Consider the following 16,435-nt stretch of genomic DNA (forward strand, 5'->3'; position numbering starts at 1 on the left):
ATGGCCTAAAATTCTCTTTGTTAAGAGTTATAGAGAGCCATAACTAGCTTGGGATGACTAGGACTTTTTTTCCAGTGTGCCAGAACTTGGAGGGTGCTGAAATCTCTTTTGATTGTGCAGAAACAACCGAGTTTAGCACCTGGTTAGCAAGAATAATTAGGTAAAATAAGGAGTTAGCCTATGCTTTTTTCCCCTGCTGTGTACTCCCCCAAGAAGATTGTAACCCTAATAAGTTTTCCCCCTAGATCTTTTGCTACCAGTTATTCTGAGTACAAAAATTGCTAGTTATGTCTCTGGTTAGGTAGTAAATATGAGGGCATTGTGTGTAGGAGACCTCCATTTTTAAATGTACATATGACACTTGGAAAAGATATCTTTAATTTTTTCCATAATGACAAATTTATTAATGATAAGTTTATATTTTTGTGGTGTGTTATTAAAAGCATTACAATTATATCTATTGTTTCATTTTATCCACAACACTACTGTAAAGCTAAGTTTAAGAATTATCCTTGATTTACAGATGAGGAAACTGAGACAGAGATGCCCAAGGGAACAAATCCAATAGTTTTAAAGATCATTAGTGCTAAGAGGTGATTCAGATGTCATTTAGTTCAGGGGTCTTAAACTTTTTTGTCCTATGGACCCCTTCAGCAGTCTGGTAAAGCCCGTGGAATCCTTCACAGAACAATCTTTTTAAGTGCACAAAACAAAATACATAGGCTTACAAAAAAAAAATTTCTTTAAAGTTGTCAAAATATTTGAAAAGTTCACAGACCCTATGTTAAGAACCTTAGGTCTAGTTCTTATTTTATAGATGAGAAAACTGAGACCTAGAGAGATAAAGTAGCATGTCCAGGGCCATGCAACTATTTAGTGACAGAGTTAGGAATAGATACAGTCCTGTATCTTCTTCATGCTATGACATTTTCCAACTAACTAAATGATAATTGGTTCTATGGGAATGAGATATGGGACGAGAAAGTTTTGGTGAAGACAAAGAGTAGGGGCAGTGGGGGATGGGTTGGACAGTTTAATAGCTAAGAGCATGGCAGGTTCCTAGTTTACAGAAGCAGGGATGATAAAGAATGATGAGATTTGGGATGGAAATGGAATGAAGTTATAAGTGGGTGTGTTTATATAGAAGAAGAAGGGAGAGTCAAAGAGAGTCTTGACCACAATTTCATATGTATAGGGTGGGGGGGAGGTCTTTGACCAATTTCTCAATGCAGAAATAATGTAATCGTGAGATGTTAAACTATGTAAAAATGATGTGTAATTATATTTATCTGAGTCAAGAAGGGAACAACACAATTGGCTGAGCAAACAAATTAGGCGCCTCCCTATTGTTGCTCTTCTGTCATTTCAATAATGTCCGACTCTTTGTGACCCCATTTAAAATTTTTAAGTAAAGATATTAGAGTGCTTTGCCATTTCCTTTTCCAGTTTATTTTACAGATTAGGAAACTGAGACAAACAGGATTAAATAAATTGTCCAAGGAGTATCTGAAGTTGGATTTGATCTGAGGTGTTCTTGACTCCAGGCTAATTCACTGCACCACCTAGTTGACCAGACACAGCCATGGGAGGACTTTAAATAGCTAAATCCTAACTGGATTTCAGTCATTCAAGTACTGCAGGCAATTGTGGAGGAGACCACATGGGGATTATCAGAGCATGGCAAGGGAGTGGAGGAATAAGGGATTTTTTCTTTCTTTCTTTCTTCCACTGACTATGGCCCATCCATCTGTTTGAAAGTTTATCATGGGGTAGTCAGGTGGATAGAGTACCAGCTCTTGAGTCAGGAGGACCTGAGTTCAAATTCAGCCTCAGATACTTAATAATTACCTAGCTGTGTGACCTTGGGCAAGTTATTTAACCCCACTGCCTTGCAAAAAAAACAACAACAACAAAAGAAAGTTTATCAGGTAGAAATAAGACAAAGTAGAGTGAGTGTAGAAACTCTTCCAAAGGTGCAGAAGGTCACTCAGTCTAGGAAAAAAAAGCATTTTGAGGAAAACAGGGCCTCTGGCAGTAGAGGAGGGCTAGCTCTGGTCATGGAGAGAAAGAAGTCCCTGGGAACCTAGAACAAGCAACAATAATAGGAGCAATATCCTAATCCCTACCCCTAGGCAGTTTAGGCTAATTTTTCCTTCAAAATTATTGAGACATTCCTTGACACTTTTTTGGCTCGAGGACTAAGGGTTCATTCAGACTTTTGACATCACTTCGTCATCATGAGCTGGATAAGTTTTCAAATGTTTGGCTATGGGTCACATTCAGCTGAATCAATTCAAAGAGGCTCACACTGTCTGTCCTTGTTGAATAGTCTTCTCCTGATTTGGCTAAATAAATCTTTTGACAACTATCAAATGAGACAAATGTCTCATTTTGTTTCAATATCAAACTTAAAACTACCAGACCAGAACAGTAACCTCTGCATCCAAGGGGAGCTGTGAGAAGAAAAAATTGACTTTGAGGTTGTGTTATACTTGAATCTTTTTAGTTGTGTACCTTACTACTGTTTTCCTTGAAGTTTGCTTCCACTCTTACTGTTGGTACTGAGTTTATATGTGGGGGACAGTGTACTCTGGGTTATGGGGGTTAAATTTCATCACTACAGTTTTTACTAGGCTATTTTAGTAATGCCTCTGTTTAAGAGTGAGTTGTGCCTACTGACTGTTAATGGAAAACTCACAGTGGGAGCTTGTCAGCTAAATTTTTAGAAGTAACCAAGCATAGGCTATCCTTGGAACCAGAGACACCACCCTCTCCCTGAACCATATATACTGAATGTAGCAAGTGTGAATAGCACAGATAGAACAATTTTACCTAGAACTATACCTACTTACAAAACAAATCCCTATTTGGTTCTCTATTGTCATAGTTCAGGCTTTTGTGGTGGGTGAAAGACAGAATGACTGCGGAAACAAAGGCTTGATTTTCTGAGTATATTGATTTGTTAAGCAATGAATGGGTAATTGCCCAACAAACTGTGACTATACCTCCTCAGCTTAGGCCTGGACCCCAAATACAGGGGGGAACAAATTTTTAATACATTACAAACAATTAATCAAGTAAAACCAATTAGTTAAAAGGAAAAGATAAATTGTTAAGTAATCTGATTTCTATTTGGATGAAAGCTTAGAGACTTGCCAAGTTGGGATGGAAAGAGCAAACAGGTGTGATTCCCTCAATTTAGAAAAAGAAGTATCCCATTCCCTGCAAATGTGAACAATCAAAGGAACATGGAAACATTAAGAGACTCATCAGTATGGGGTCTGTTTTCAGATAAAGCATATGGTTGCTTTATGTACAGTTGTGAGAAGACTCTTTGTATCAGTCTTTGGATTTGATCAGAATTCTGATCAGCATAACCTAGTTTTGTAGTTAAAGGTCTCTTAACATCAGGTAGGGACGGTCCAGCTTCTCAGACATGCAGAGCTAGGGTAAAACAATACAATAAGGTTTTCTCTCATTTTCCAAAAATGAATAATAAACTTTTCTCACTAGACCACATTTGTACTAGACTCATAATTGCATAGAAAAGGAACTGAGTTAGAGGCAGAATTGAATCATAAGATGGAGATGGTATAGCTCATTCAGTTCCCACAATTAACTACTTGTTTGTCTTAATCCTCTCAATTTCCTCAGACTTGAACTTGGAAAAACTGAATCCCAGGGGAAAGAGGATAAAAGCAACAAAAGTGAATTGCAGTTTTTAAGACACTTCCTTTTCTAAGGAAAAGCAGCCAAGGTCTAACATAGCATTCTTAGATGTTTGAAAGACTTCACCTTCAGAGAATTAGGTTCCATGATTCTTAGGCTAAAAAAATAAAAGGAAGAATAGGAATAGACCTTAGAATAGAATAGACCCTAGAAAGACTACTGGGCTTAATGGGGGAAGGACCACTGTGAGTGAAAAAACTTGTTTTTGTAAAAGCTAAACTGAATCTGATTCAGTTTCCACTTCTGAAAATATGGATAGTAGCACTGAACCCATCATACCTGTTTCCCCTTTTCCCCACCCCAATAAGGAAAGGATATGGAACAGCATGTTGTGAGAAATGTAGGTGGGAGGCTGGTGATTTCTACTTCTATTTATTAAAAAGTATTTTAAAGGGTAAAAACATCACTTGTACAAAAATATTCATAGCAGCCCTGTTTGTGGTGACAAAGAATTGGAAATTAAGTGAATGTCCTTTAATTGGGAAATGGCTTAACAAACTGTGGCATATGTATGTGATGTAACACTATTGTTCTATTAGAAACCAGGAGGGATGGGAATTCAGGGAAGCCTGGAAGGATTTGCATGAACTGATGCTGAGTGAGATGAACAGAACCAGAAAAACATTGTACACCCTAACAGCAACATGGGGGTGATGATCAATCCTGATGGACTCACTGATTCCTATAGTGCAACAATCAGGGACAATTTCAGGCTATCTGCAATGGAGAGTACCATCTATATCCAGAGAAAGAATTGTGGACTTTGATCAAAGACCAAAGACTATTACCTTCAATTTAGGGAAAAAAAAGTTATCTTATTATGTAATTTTGCTATCTTATACTTTATTTTTCTTCCTTAAGGATATGATTTCTCTCTCATCACATTCAACTGAGATCAATGTATACCATGGAAACAATGTAAAGACTAACAGAATGCCTTATGGAGGGGGAAGCAAGAATGGGAGAAAAATTGTAAAACTCAAAAAAAAATCTTTCTAAATAAAAAAAAAAGAAATCCCCCCCCCAAATTTTTTAAAGCCTTTTACAGATTTGCCAATTAAACATGCCTCTTAACTTGGTTGCATATACTATCCTCCTGTTCTTTCTGTACCCTGCAACCAATAAAGGGAGCTGTTGTTAGACCTTAGAACATATGGGCATACATCATGATTGGGTGGGGGGTAGGGCAGGACCCAGGATGGGGGTAAAAAGACTTTGATGGCTACATCTGAACATTGCACTGAAAGAACTCCAAAAAAGAAACTAAAGGCCCATCCTAAACAAAGCTGGGCATTTGAGGCTGAAGACAATGATCTGAGTTTCTTTATTCATTTTAGTTATCCTTGGCATTGTGGCTGAGGTCACCCACTCAGTCATGTACTGCTGCATTGTAACTGGAGTTCCAAAGGAGAAGTAAGACAGAGACCTTGAGTCAGCAGGAATCAGTTGGCAATTGATGAAATGGCTTTTTACAAAATATTGCAGCTGAATAGTTCACATTGTAAATCTTTTCTTTTTAAAGCAGAGAAGAAGAAAAAAAGGAAATCAGTTTTTTTCCCTCATTGATTTTTCATAGTCTTGTATCACTATCAGTCCCCACCCTGGTATGATGATGAAGCAAAAGGTTATGACTGAATTATAGTCTTCCAAGCGTCCATTCCATTTCCAGTGGAAAAGATTTAGCAACTGTAATCCTATAATCTTTTCCTCAAAAAAAGACTATAATTTGCTTGGACCAGTCAAAATGAAAGTCTGTTGTAGTTTGAGGGTCTGAGCACATATTACTGATACAGGATAGATTTTTTTTAACAATCCCATAACAAACCCCTCCACTCCAATACCAAAAATACCCCAAAACCTTCCAGAAAGTTCTCAGAAATATTCCCTGTTTTTGGAAAGAATTGCAACTTAGTCATGTTAAAAACATGTTGGAAAGCTCTGCTTATAACTCCTATTTCCTTACTAAGCAGAAGCCTCAAAGACACTCAGCTGATTCTTTGCCACTAATGACTTAACCAGTGTTATCTAGTTTTGGTATTGAAAACTGGGGGATTATTTCCGACTATATAGCATTCTAAAGATCAGACCAATTTGAGCTAAATAAAAATTCAGCCTATGTATATACAGTTCACTGGTCATTCATTTTTAATTAGTATAGGGAGAAAAAATTCAATAAATGGAATTTTTAGAAATTTAAGAATATATAGTGTCCAAGAGACTATTTCCAGAGACTATGTTTAAAACATATGAAGCACATCCTATTCTTTCTTTAAGGAAAGCATCGTTACCCAAACTTATTATTTAAGTCTTACACTGAGAAGTAATGTGTCTATTTTGTATACTCTTTCTGTCCTTAAGACTACTAATGCAATATGGTTAGAAGACTTCAAGGAACAACCTGAACTTCCCCAGAAAGAGGAAGAATGAAGTCAATAATTAGATTTAATCATTTAATCAATAGAACTTGATCAGCTTCTGTTTCCATCAGGGCTGATTAGTCAGTCAGTCAATAAACATTTATTTACCACTATGTGCCAGGCACAATGGTAAATAATAGAGGTTACAAAAGGAGACTGAAAAGAACAAAAATAACAGCAACCAGTCATTGCTCTCACAGTCTACTCAGACTGGCAGCTAGGTGGTACAATGGATAGAACACTGGCCTCCAGATAGAGTCTGGAGGACAGGAGTTTCAATCCAGCTCAGACATTTAATACTCACTAGCTGGGTGATCTTGAGCAAGTCACTTAACCTGATTGCCTCACATCCAGGGCCATTTCCAGTCATCCTTGTCACTGGATGCTGATGATTCTGGAGGAGAAAGGTTAGTCTTGTGATGTAGCACAACAACCCCTCACCTCAAATTCAATTCTTATGCTTGTCGTGGCATCACCTCCTTGATGTCATATTCCTCTTCGAGAATGAAGGACAAAACATTATTATTATTATTATTATTATTGTTATTGTTATTATCATCATCATCATCATAGGGAGAAGACAAACAACTATTTATAGACAAGATATGAACAAAATAAATAAGGGGAAATCACTAGCATTCAAAATGATTAGGAAAGGATTCTAGTGAAAGGTGGAATTTTAATCTGGAACTGGAAGGAAGAAAGGAAGGAAGGAAGGAAGGAAGGAAGGAAGGAAGGAAGGAAAACAAGAAAACCAGAAAATGCCTATAAGGAGCAAGAGCATTCTTATAACCTGAGGGCTTCTCTCTGCTCTTGAGGAGTGTAATTCCCCCTACTCTCTCTCCTATACCTTTTCTTACTGCTTAACTTTTCAAGATGGGTTAGGTCTAGGTTATTCTTTCCTTTAGGTTATTCTTTCCTAAAGAAATGGTAATTGGGGGAACAGCCTGTGAAAATGTCCAAATGGAGAATAGAGTCTAAGGAACTTGATCACACTTGATCATGGGGGTAGACAAGGTATAGGGAAACATTGAATGGGTGATGTGGTCAGACCTGTACTTTAGCAAGATCTATTTATAGCCAAGTGGAGGATAGATTAGAGAGAGTAGAAAGATTAAAGCAAAGAGACCAACTGATATCCTTGTGAATAGTCCAGGTATAAGGTGATGATTACTTTCACTAGGGTCATTGTAGTATCAATGGAGAGTAGAGAACATGCACAAAAAATGGTGAGGAGGGGGCTACAATCAGACATTGAAGGGAAAAGTAAGTGAGGAAGGGGCAAATAGCAAGCTTGAATGACTGGGAGTATAATTTGTTAATATTATCAATATTACTAGGGAAGTCAGGAAGAGTGGAGAGTTTTGGAGAAAATATGATGAGATCAGTTTTAGACATATTGAATTTAAGATATCTATGGAACATCCACTTTGATATGTACAGTGATCAGATGGAGATTCAAGACTGGATGTCAGAAGAGAGGTTAAGCCTGAATAAATAAATTGAAAACCATCATCTTAGGCAAGATAATTGAATCCATGAAATCATCATGAAAAATAGAATAGAGGAAGAAGTAAAGACAGTCAGGAGAATACCTAGGGGGATGCACATCTTTAGCAAGCATGACCTGATTGAAGATCTATCAAAGGAGACTGAGGAATGGATGTATATATAAGAGTAGAACCAGGGTATAGTAGTGTCACGTAAACCTAGAGAGAAGAGAGTGTCAAGGAGAAGAATTGTATCTGTAGACAGATCAAGAAGGATAGGGAATGAGTAAAGGTCATAAATATAACAATTAAGACACCATGCTAACTTTGAAGTAAGCAATTTTGGTCACATTATAAGATCAGAAGCCAGATTGCAGAAAGGTTAGAAGAATGAGAGAAAAGAAAGTGGAGACAACAATCAAAGACTTCTTGAGTGTAGCCCATAAAGGGAGAAGAGATATGGGATACTAGTGGGGATGGAAGGATTAAATGAAGATTTTTTTTTTGAATGGGGGAAGACATGGACATGTTTATAAATAGGAAAACAGCCAGGAAACAAGAACAAGAAGAAATTAAAAGTAACTAAGAGAGTAGGAAGGCTAGAGGGGATGAGCTACTGGAGAACAAGGAAGGAATGGGATTACAAGCATGTGGAGGTATTTGCCTTGGCAAAGGCAACATTTTCATGTAAGATGAAGTGGAGGAGAGTAGTGGAAAGTATCTGAGCAATATGAGATGAGGAAAAGAGAGTTCTCAAAGAATTATTCAGTTTTTTTTAAATGAAATATGAAGTAAGGTTCTTGGCTAAGATGGTGGCAGTAGAGAAGGCATGGGAGTTTTGAGAAGGGATGAAAGTATTGCAATGTCAAAAAGTGAACCTTTGATACAAGGAAGACAAGCTACTAATGAAAGTGGATGCAAAGCTGATTCAGTGGGTAGTGAGGAGACAATCCCTTTTATAGGGTATTGGATAGAGGAAGTTTCTATAAGGGCTGAGAGCTGTTGTGGTCTCCATGGAGGATGTGTTTTGTTTGAGGGTCACCAAGGTGAGATTGGGAATTGTTTGGAGTTTCTATGGAGGTTAGGATTCTTGTTCTCAGGAAGGTGCTCTACTGGGCAAAAGTGAAACTCAGATCTGGATCCAACAAATATTTGGAAAAACCTCTATGGTAAGTGGGGTAGTAAATCAATTAGGAAGAGGTAAAAATGTTGCTTTGATGTAGTGAGAGCCCATTTGAGGAATATGTAAGCTAAAACTGTTGCAGATCCAGTTAGCATGATTTTGTGATTTTTTTTTTCCCATCTTAATTCAGCTGCATTTAGGTGCAATCACTAAATTCATGGCTGAGTTTTGGGAAGGGAAGATCTTAGGATAAGGGGGCAAGGTATTCAACAAAAAAAGGCAGCATAGAGTTGAACTGGTTCACCAAAAGGCCAGGATGAGTAGAACAAGTACAGATTGCCTGGAAAAGAAGAAAGAAAGGGTCAAAGGATTAGAGATCACAATGTGGATAAAGAACAGGTTTTGTGGTTGTGAAATAGGAGAAATGTTAAGAGAAATATGTTCTATAAATAATCTGTTCCCTCTGCACTGACCATATATGGCACTGATCATCATTGATCCCAATGCCACCCCACCCTCTCATATCATTGTCCAATCTATGAGATAAGGTCAATGAACGTTAAGGAAAGTATCTTTCCCTTCCCTGGCAAGGACTCCCCATAAATCTCTGCTTCCAGGCACAAAAGCCCCTATTAACAAAACAATGGATCCTGTCTTAAGTAATGAGAGATATGATCACCTGAAAGAGGTTAAGACAGCAGCATATCTCTCATTACTTCATATTTGCTCTCTGAACTACCTACCCCCCACCTACATCTCCCTAGTCCTCCTTAAAAGTGCCCATTTACTCCTCAATTGAGTTGCTTTGCTTCCTTTGGAGGACAGCCTGCTCTGAGGGTGTATGATTCTCAAACTCTCCTGCTCCTATTATTTTCCCTTACTTTTTTTTTTTTTTTTTTTTTGCTAGGCAATGGGGTTAAGTGGCTTGCCCAAGGCCACACAGCTAGGTAATTATCAAGTGTCTGAGACCGGATTTGAACCTAGGTACTCCTGACTCCAGGGCCGGTGGCTTTATCCACTATGCCACCTAGCTGCCCCATCTCCCTTACTTCTTATAACCTGAGGGCTTTTCTTCCTGCTCTTGAGGAGTGTAATTCCCCCTACTCTCTCTCCTATACCTTTTCTTACTGCTTAACTTTTCAAGATGGGTTAGGTCTAGGTTATTCTTTCCTTTAGTTTCCTTCTCTGCTTAGGGATCAGTGATTTCCTACCTTCACTTTACCCTTTCTTTTCCTTAGCTTCTGCTAATCACAGCATACTCTTCTGCCCCTATTAACCTTCCTTATTGCTTTATATCCTGATGGCTCACTTTTCTTTGAAGGGCAGATTGCTTTGGGGAGTGTGATCCATCAAACTCTCCCACCCTCTTCTCTATGATGCTGGATCCATATTGATCTAAACCCATTTACCCTTGTGGCTGTTTCTCTTTCTTCCTCTTAGTTGTCCCTGATGTTCTCTCCAGCCCAGCTTGCAGTTGTTTCTTCTTTATGTAACTCCACTATTTCTCCTGAAACTAAATATCTTGCTCCTTCTCCAAAGAACCCAACTTGTGACTTGTTCAAGTAACCTGTGAATTGAAATTTAAGCCTTTTTTTTAAATAAACCTACAACCCCCTCCCTAAAGACCATTCTCTTGACTTCAGGTGCAAGGTGGAGGGAGAGGTAGCCTTCTCAAGTGTAACCATAGGGACTGTGATCCTACAAAGAAATTTCAGAATTCATGAACCTGGAAGCGGTACATTTGTGGATGATAGTAAGATCAAGATATCACCTTCTTTATGTGTAGCTGAAGTGGAATGGAGAAGTAAATCACAGAAAAGGAGTAAGTTGAGCAAATAAGAAACTAGAGTATTTGAGGAAGTTCCAAGAAGTTGAGGAGAAAAGAAAGCTTGTAAGCTAGGCACTGAACTCACTAAAGAATAAAGGTATGAGTGCTAACAGAATTTTGTTTTGGTGATAGCTATGGATCGAATGGACTTCAAAGTAGGAAAAGTTACTGAGTTAGAGAGAAAGTTTGGAAATGGTAATTGGGAACAAGTATTCTAACTCCTACACTTTGACCAATATTTTGAGGTTGGAATGAATGAAAGTGTAAGTGGTGCTGGAGAGGGCAGCCAGGGCAACTGTTCACAGAAATAAATTGGTCTTAGGGAAAGTCCAAGAATGGAAGGAGTAGAAAAGGAAAAGACTTAGGCTAAAAGAAATCTTATACCAATGATTCAGACATTCCAGAGAGCATAATATAAACCTTAAAACACTTATATAAATTCTCATCTGTAATTGTTGTTTTTGTTTTTGCTAAAAATTACAAAGTTCCAATCCATCCTCAGACATTTACTAGCAGTTTAGCCCTGGGCAAGTCTGTTTGATTCAGTTTCCACAACTGTAAAGTGAAGATAATAATAGCACCAATGCCACAGGATTGTTGTGAGGATCAAATGAGATGTATGTAAAGTTCTTAGTATAATATCTGGCTCATAGTAGCTCTTTAAAAGTGCTTGTTCCCATCCTTCCTTAAATATTAGCAATTCAATACAGTTGTTTTGAAAGATTTGTTATGTTAGCTGTTGGCTAAGAAGATGGTGCTTAAGAATGAGATTTTGAGGAATGTAACTTAAAGCATAGTCTCTTGGGCAGGAATGGAATTCATCTAATGAGAAGTGGTTAGATAGATAGATAGATAGATAGATAGATAGATAGATGATAGATTTGTTCATTTATTTATCTGGAGTCCTGAAAATCTAATCAAGAGGTCCTGAAGCTGAAAGGGAAGAAAGATATTACATAACTATAATTTCAAGTTAGATACATTAGCCTTCTTCCTGACTTTCATATTTCTCTCTAAGGAGGAAGAAATCTTTGTAGTCATCCAAGTTCTTGACCTCAACTTTTTTTGCTTCCTCATGCTGTTTTATCCAATCAGTTTCTAAATCTTGTCAGTTTTCTCTCCACAATATTTCTTGTATCTATCTGCTTTTATTTACTCATATAACATCCACTCCAATTCAGGTTCTCATGTTACTTCTCCCCTGAACTATTGAATTGTTTCTAAATTGATCCTTCCTTCTTTCAGTGTCTTTAATTCCCTCTCTAATTTGTCTTCCATACAGCTCCCAAAAGATATCACTAAAATGCTGACAATGTTAATTAGTTAGCAAAATAACCTGGAACCAGGAAGGCCTGAATCTGAAGCCTGTTATAGATAACTTACCATCTGTGTGGCCCAAGGCATGTCATTTAAACTCTCTCAACCTCAGTTTTCTTATCTGTAAAATGAGGATAATAATAACATTACTATTAATAGTTAGATTTGATGAGGATAGTGATAATGTCATCACTCCTCTCCTTACAAAACTCTGGTGGTTCCCTGTCACTTCTAGGTGAAAAAAAAAGATCTGGGGACATCTCTGTCATTATCTATATCTTCTCATTGGACCCAGATGACTCTGGATGAGAGAGTGAGGCTGGTGACTTTCCCCAGTTCCCCCTCTCTTAAATCCAGTTCACTTGCAAGTCATGGTCCTCTTTGACAATGAAGGACAAAGAACAACCATAGGTAAAAGAAGATAGGTTCCTAGAGAGGATATCCTAAAGAATGAACAAACAAAACAGGACCTTGTCCTCTACAATTGAGGTATTTAAATAATTTGCAGAAATAAAGGGTAACTCAACTGCTACATATTGGAAAGCAGGAAGACAGGGAAAGGGTAATTATATCTCATTCCCTCTTGCACTAGATGGCTTTGAACCATGTATTCTTGTAGGCATCTTTAAACATAAATTGTTTGCTATTACTGAATGTCCTTCCTGAAATGTGATACCTAGATATGAATGTATTATACTAAATGTGGTCTGATCTATTTTGTGCCTCTGTTTGAGGATAGCAAGATCTAATTCCTCCTCACCTGGATGACAAGCAAGCACTGTCTAAAGCAAGATGAGATCTAGAGATCTCCTCAGGAGAGAAATATCTCTGTCCCCTTAGCATGAAAAAAATTCAAACTTCCCAATCCCCCTTCCTCCCCCATTTAATCCTCACAACAGTCCTGGAAGATAGGTGCTATTATTTTCTTCATTTAACAGATGAAGAAATTGTGACAGAGGTTAAGTGATCTGCCCTAGGTCACACCCCTAGTATCTTAGACCAAATGGATGAAAAGTTGAGGATGTTGGTGAGTAGATATTTTGGTCAGGTATGAGTTGAACTAGTTGGACTCTGAAGCTATTTCTAAAAGTCTATAAAATGAAGCTGTTTTGCCAGGGGAAAAAATATAATGATAATTTTCTTCAAAAAATTTAAATACTAGACTAGTAGAAGAGGGAACATAAATTTTCTATCTTTCTCTAGCAGAGGCTCTTAACCTGGGATCTGTGGACTTTTTTCTTTAATGTTTTTGTTGCCAATTTTTAAAGATTAGAGATTGAAGACAGAAGATCTAAGGCCACTGAAAAAGCGAAGGAATTCACAGCTCTCTGGAATGTTAAAACCTGCTCAGGATTTTATTATGGCAAAATATTGTCACAGAGTATATATTGGCCAAAATTGCTAAGAAAAGCAGTAAGCAGGGGCAGCTAGGTGGCGCAGTGGATCGAGCACAGACCCTGGAGTCAGGAGGACCTGAGACACATTATAATTACCTAACTGTGTGACCTTGGGCAAATCACTTGACCCTACTGCCTTGCAAAAACTAAAAGAAAAAAAAATGCAGTAAGCACCCTGAGGACAGACCAGATGAAATCTGAGAGAGAGAAAGAGAGAAAGAGAGAAAGAGAGAGAGAGAGAGACAGACAGACAGACAGAGAGAGACAGAGAGACAGAGACAGAGACAGAGACAGAGACATGGGCAGGCAGTCAAGGGACTTGGTTTAACCAGGCCACATGATGAGGCCCACAGAGCTCCATATGGATCAGGGAAGAACCAGAGAAACCCCCATCCTTCTGAATGAGAGGCTGGAAGAAACAAGAGAGTTCCAAGGGGCAGTGCTTCCTATTAAATAAGCCCATTAAATACCATTCTGGGATAGGTTGGACAGAGGGTGGAGTTTGGGGAGTGGCCCCACACCTTGGAGTCAGGTAACCCCCAATGGCAAGTGTACTGGTCCTCCCTGTCTCAGAGTGCTCAATCTCAAAATTCAACATTTCATTTCCTGCCATGCCAGTGTCCAGTGAAAAGGGGAAAATGGGAACAAGATAGGCAGGATACAATCAACAGGGGGTCAGTTTACATCTCAAGACTGGGGAATTTCCACCCATTTAACAAGATTTAACAGCAACTAAGATCATAGATTCTGTTCCTGCTACATTCATAGTTCTCTACACCATTTCTTTGCATCATTTTGATAATTCTATTTCCATATAATTAGTTCCATATGTAATTCTGTGTATTTTGTTTTACACTCTTAAAACATTATTCTGAAAAATGGTCCCTGACATAAAAAAAGTATAAGAACTGTTTTAGAGGAAGAAAAAAACAGAATGTGTTGAAGTTACAAAAAAGAAGATTTTTGGCTTCCCTTCATATAGTTTATAATTCCCTAACAATTAGAAAACAAAATGGAAAGGATTGGCTCTTGAAATGCTGTTTTCTGTCACTAGAGATGTTTAATCAGAGGCTGGACATGATGCTTTTTTTGGATTTTGGTTCATTCATGACTCAGTTTACTTGATTGCATAATTCCTTAGATCTCTTCCATTTCTGAAATTCATTGATTCTATAAGTTTCTCACCTGGAATCTAAAATGCCTTTGGGCTGCTCTCTTCATCCTCTGATTCTTCACTTTAGCTGCTAATCTCTATCAAGTGACAGTATGAGAGGCTAACTTCTACCTGCTCACCTATGTTCAGATCCTTATTCATCAACCCGCCACATTTGGAATATATTGATCTCCAGATCTTTCTTGCTGGTGTTAATTCTTCCCTGAAACCCAAATTCAGCTTCTCTCCTCTCCCCCCTCCCCCCGCCACATGACTATTCCTCTATCTCTACTCAAAACACTTTTTTCTATTTGGCATGTAAACCCAGAACCCGATTCTTGTTCATTATCACTGGCCTGGTGTAAGCCCTCTACCAAAGGTCTGGCCTGTTAATCTGGAATACATAGTGAGTTATCTTCCTTTTATCTGTGTCTTTCCAAATGCCATGACTCCCAGGTCTGATTGGTGTTCTTTCTCTCTCTAGAACCCTCACTTCCAGTAGCAACACCAGTCTATTTTTGGTCCCTGTTGTCTCCCCGATTGTCCTATTCTTTCACTTCACAGGTCCTAGCTCTGATACATATAGAGGCATTTCTTGATTATGAAATTCTCAATTTTTAACTTTTGGTTCTACAAGATTCAGAGCATGCCTGGGGACAGAGCAAACCAAACAGTGCCAGCTCCTTAAAAGTTTTAAACACGAACTGGAGACTCATTCTTCCATGAACAATCCTGGATAGCTCTAGGCAAATTGGCCTCCTTAAAAGTTAGTTAAATCATTCAAATGGATTAAGTTTAGGTTAAAGAAAGGGAATTTACATTCTGGGCTAGAGGCAGGGGCTAAAAACATCCCAATAAACTAGAATTATGCATTGAATCTAGTAAGATAAAATTTAATAAGAACAAAAATAAAGTCTTAAACTTGAATTAATAAAATCAATCTAAAATATATTGGGGGAAGTATGGCTTGAATGAGTTTCATATGAAAAAGGATATGATGAATATGGTGCAATCTCATTTGGAATCAATAGTATAACAAACATAGTATACAAAAAAATCTAAAGTGATATTAGGCTACATTAAAAACCAGGAAGGTGACAGTATTATTCTACTCTGTCCTGTGAGACCATATCAAATGTCCAGGCATACTTCAAGGGTATTATGGGTTCAGTTCCAGACCACCATAATAAAGCAAATCTGGCAATAAAGTGAGTCATACTAATTTTTGAGTTTCCCACTGCACATAAAAGTGATGTTTACACAATAATGTTGTCTTAATAGATTTAATAGTGTACAATAGTATTATGTCTTTAAAAATGTATACTCCTTAATTTAAAAATACTTTATTGCTAAAAAAAATGCTAACCGTCACATTCAACATTCATAATTCTTTTGTTCACAGAGAGTTTTCCCTCAGTGTTGACGGCTACTGACTGATTAGGGTAGTGGTTGCCAAAGGTTGGGATGGCTATGGTAATTTCTTAAAATAAAATGTAGTTTGCCCCATCAATTGACTCTTCCTTTCACTTGAACATTTAGAGGCCATTGTTGGGCTATTAATTGATCTAAGTCTAATAGTGTGATGTCTCAAAGAATAGGGAGACATGATGAGGAGAAAGATAAGAAACAGGACATACAGACATAATAAATGTTGTACCTGAAAGCAATTACAAGAGTAACATCAAAGGTGGGGATCATAAATCATAAATTACCACCATAGATATAATAGTGAAAAAGTTTGAAAAATTGTGAGAATTACCAAAAATGTGAAACAGAGACATAATGAGAACACATGTTATTGGGAAAATGGTGCCAATAGATTTGCTTTATGCAGAATTGCTACAAACCTTCAATTTGTAAAAAAACAATATTTGCAAAGAAAAATAAAGTGAAGGGCAATAAAATGAGCTATATTGTGTTCACTTCTAGGCAAGACATTAGACTGTTGATAATCTGGATCATCCCCACAAGAGATGTTCAG

At 37.7% G+C, this 16,435-nt stretch overlaps 1 long non-coding RNA gene across 4 annotated transcripts in view; it reads right to left on the reverse strand.

The window, feature by feature from the left end:
• Positions 1–5,077: 5,077 nt before the first annotated feature.
• LOC141523659 (uncharacterized) overlaps positions 5,078–16,435 on the reverse strand; it is a 116,028-nt gene continuing 104,670 nt past the window's right edge. For 3 of the 4 annotated variants that reach the window (XR_012478548.1, XR_012478545.1, XR_012478546.1), the window contains 5 exons: positions 11,971–12,025; positions 10,169–10,326; positions 9,064–9,099; positions 6,588–6,642; positions 5,078–5,241 (listed from right to left, as the gene is read on the reverse strand). This is a non-coding gene — a long non-coding RNA (uncharacterized LOC141523659). The remainder of the gene's footprint in view (positions 5,242–6,587; positions 6,643–9,063; positions 9,100–10,168; positions 10,327–11,970; positions 12,026–16,435) is intronic. The other variant, XR_012478547.1, reaches the window with a different exon arrangement.

Source organism: Macrotis lagotis, chromosome 1 (assembly GCF_037893015.1).
Source record: "Macrotis lagotis isolate mMagLag1 chromosome 1, bilby.v1.9.chrom.fasta, whole genome shotgun sequence".
Classification (NCBI taxonomy): Eukaryota; Metazoa; Chordata; class Mammalia; order Peramelemorphia; family Peramelidae; genus Macrotis; species Macrotis lagotis.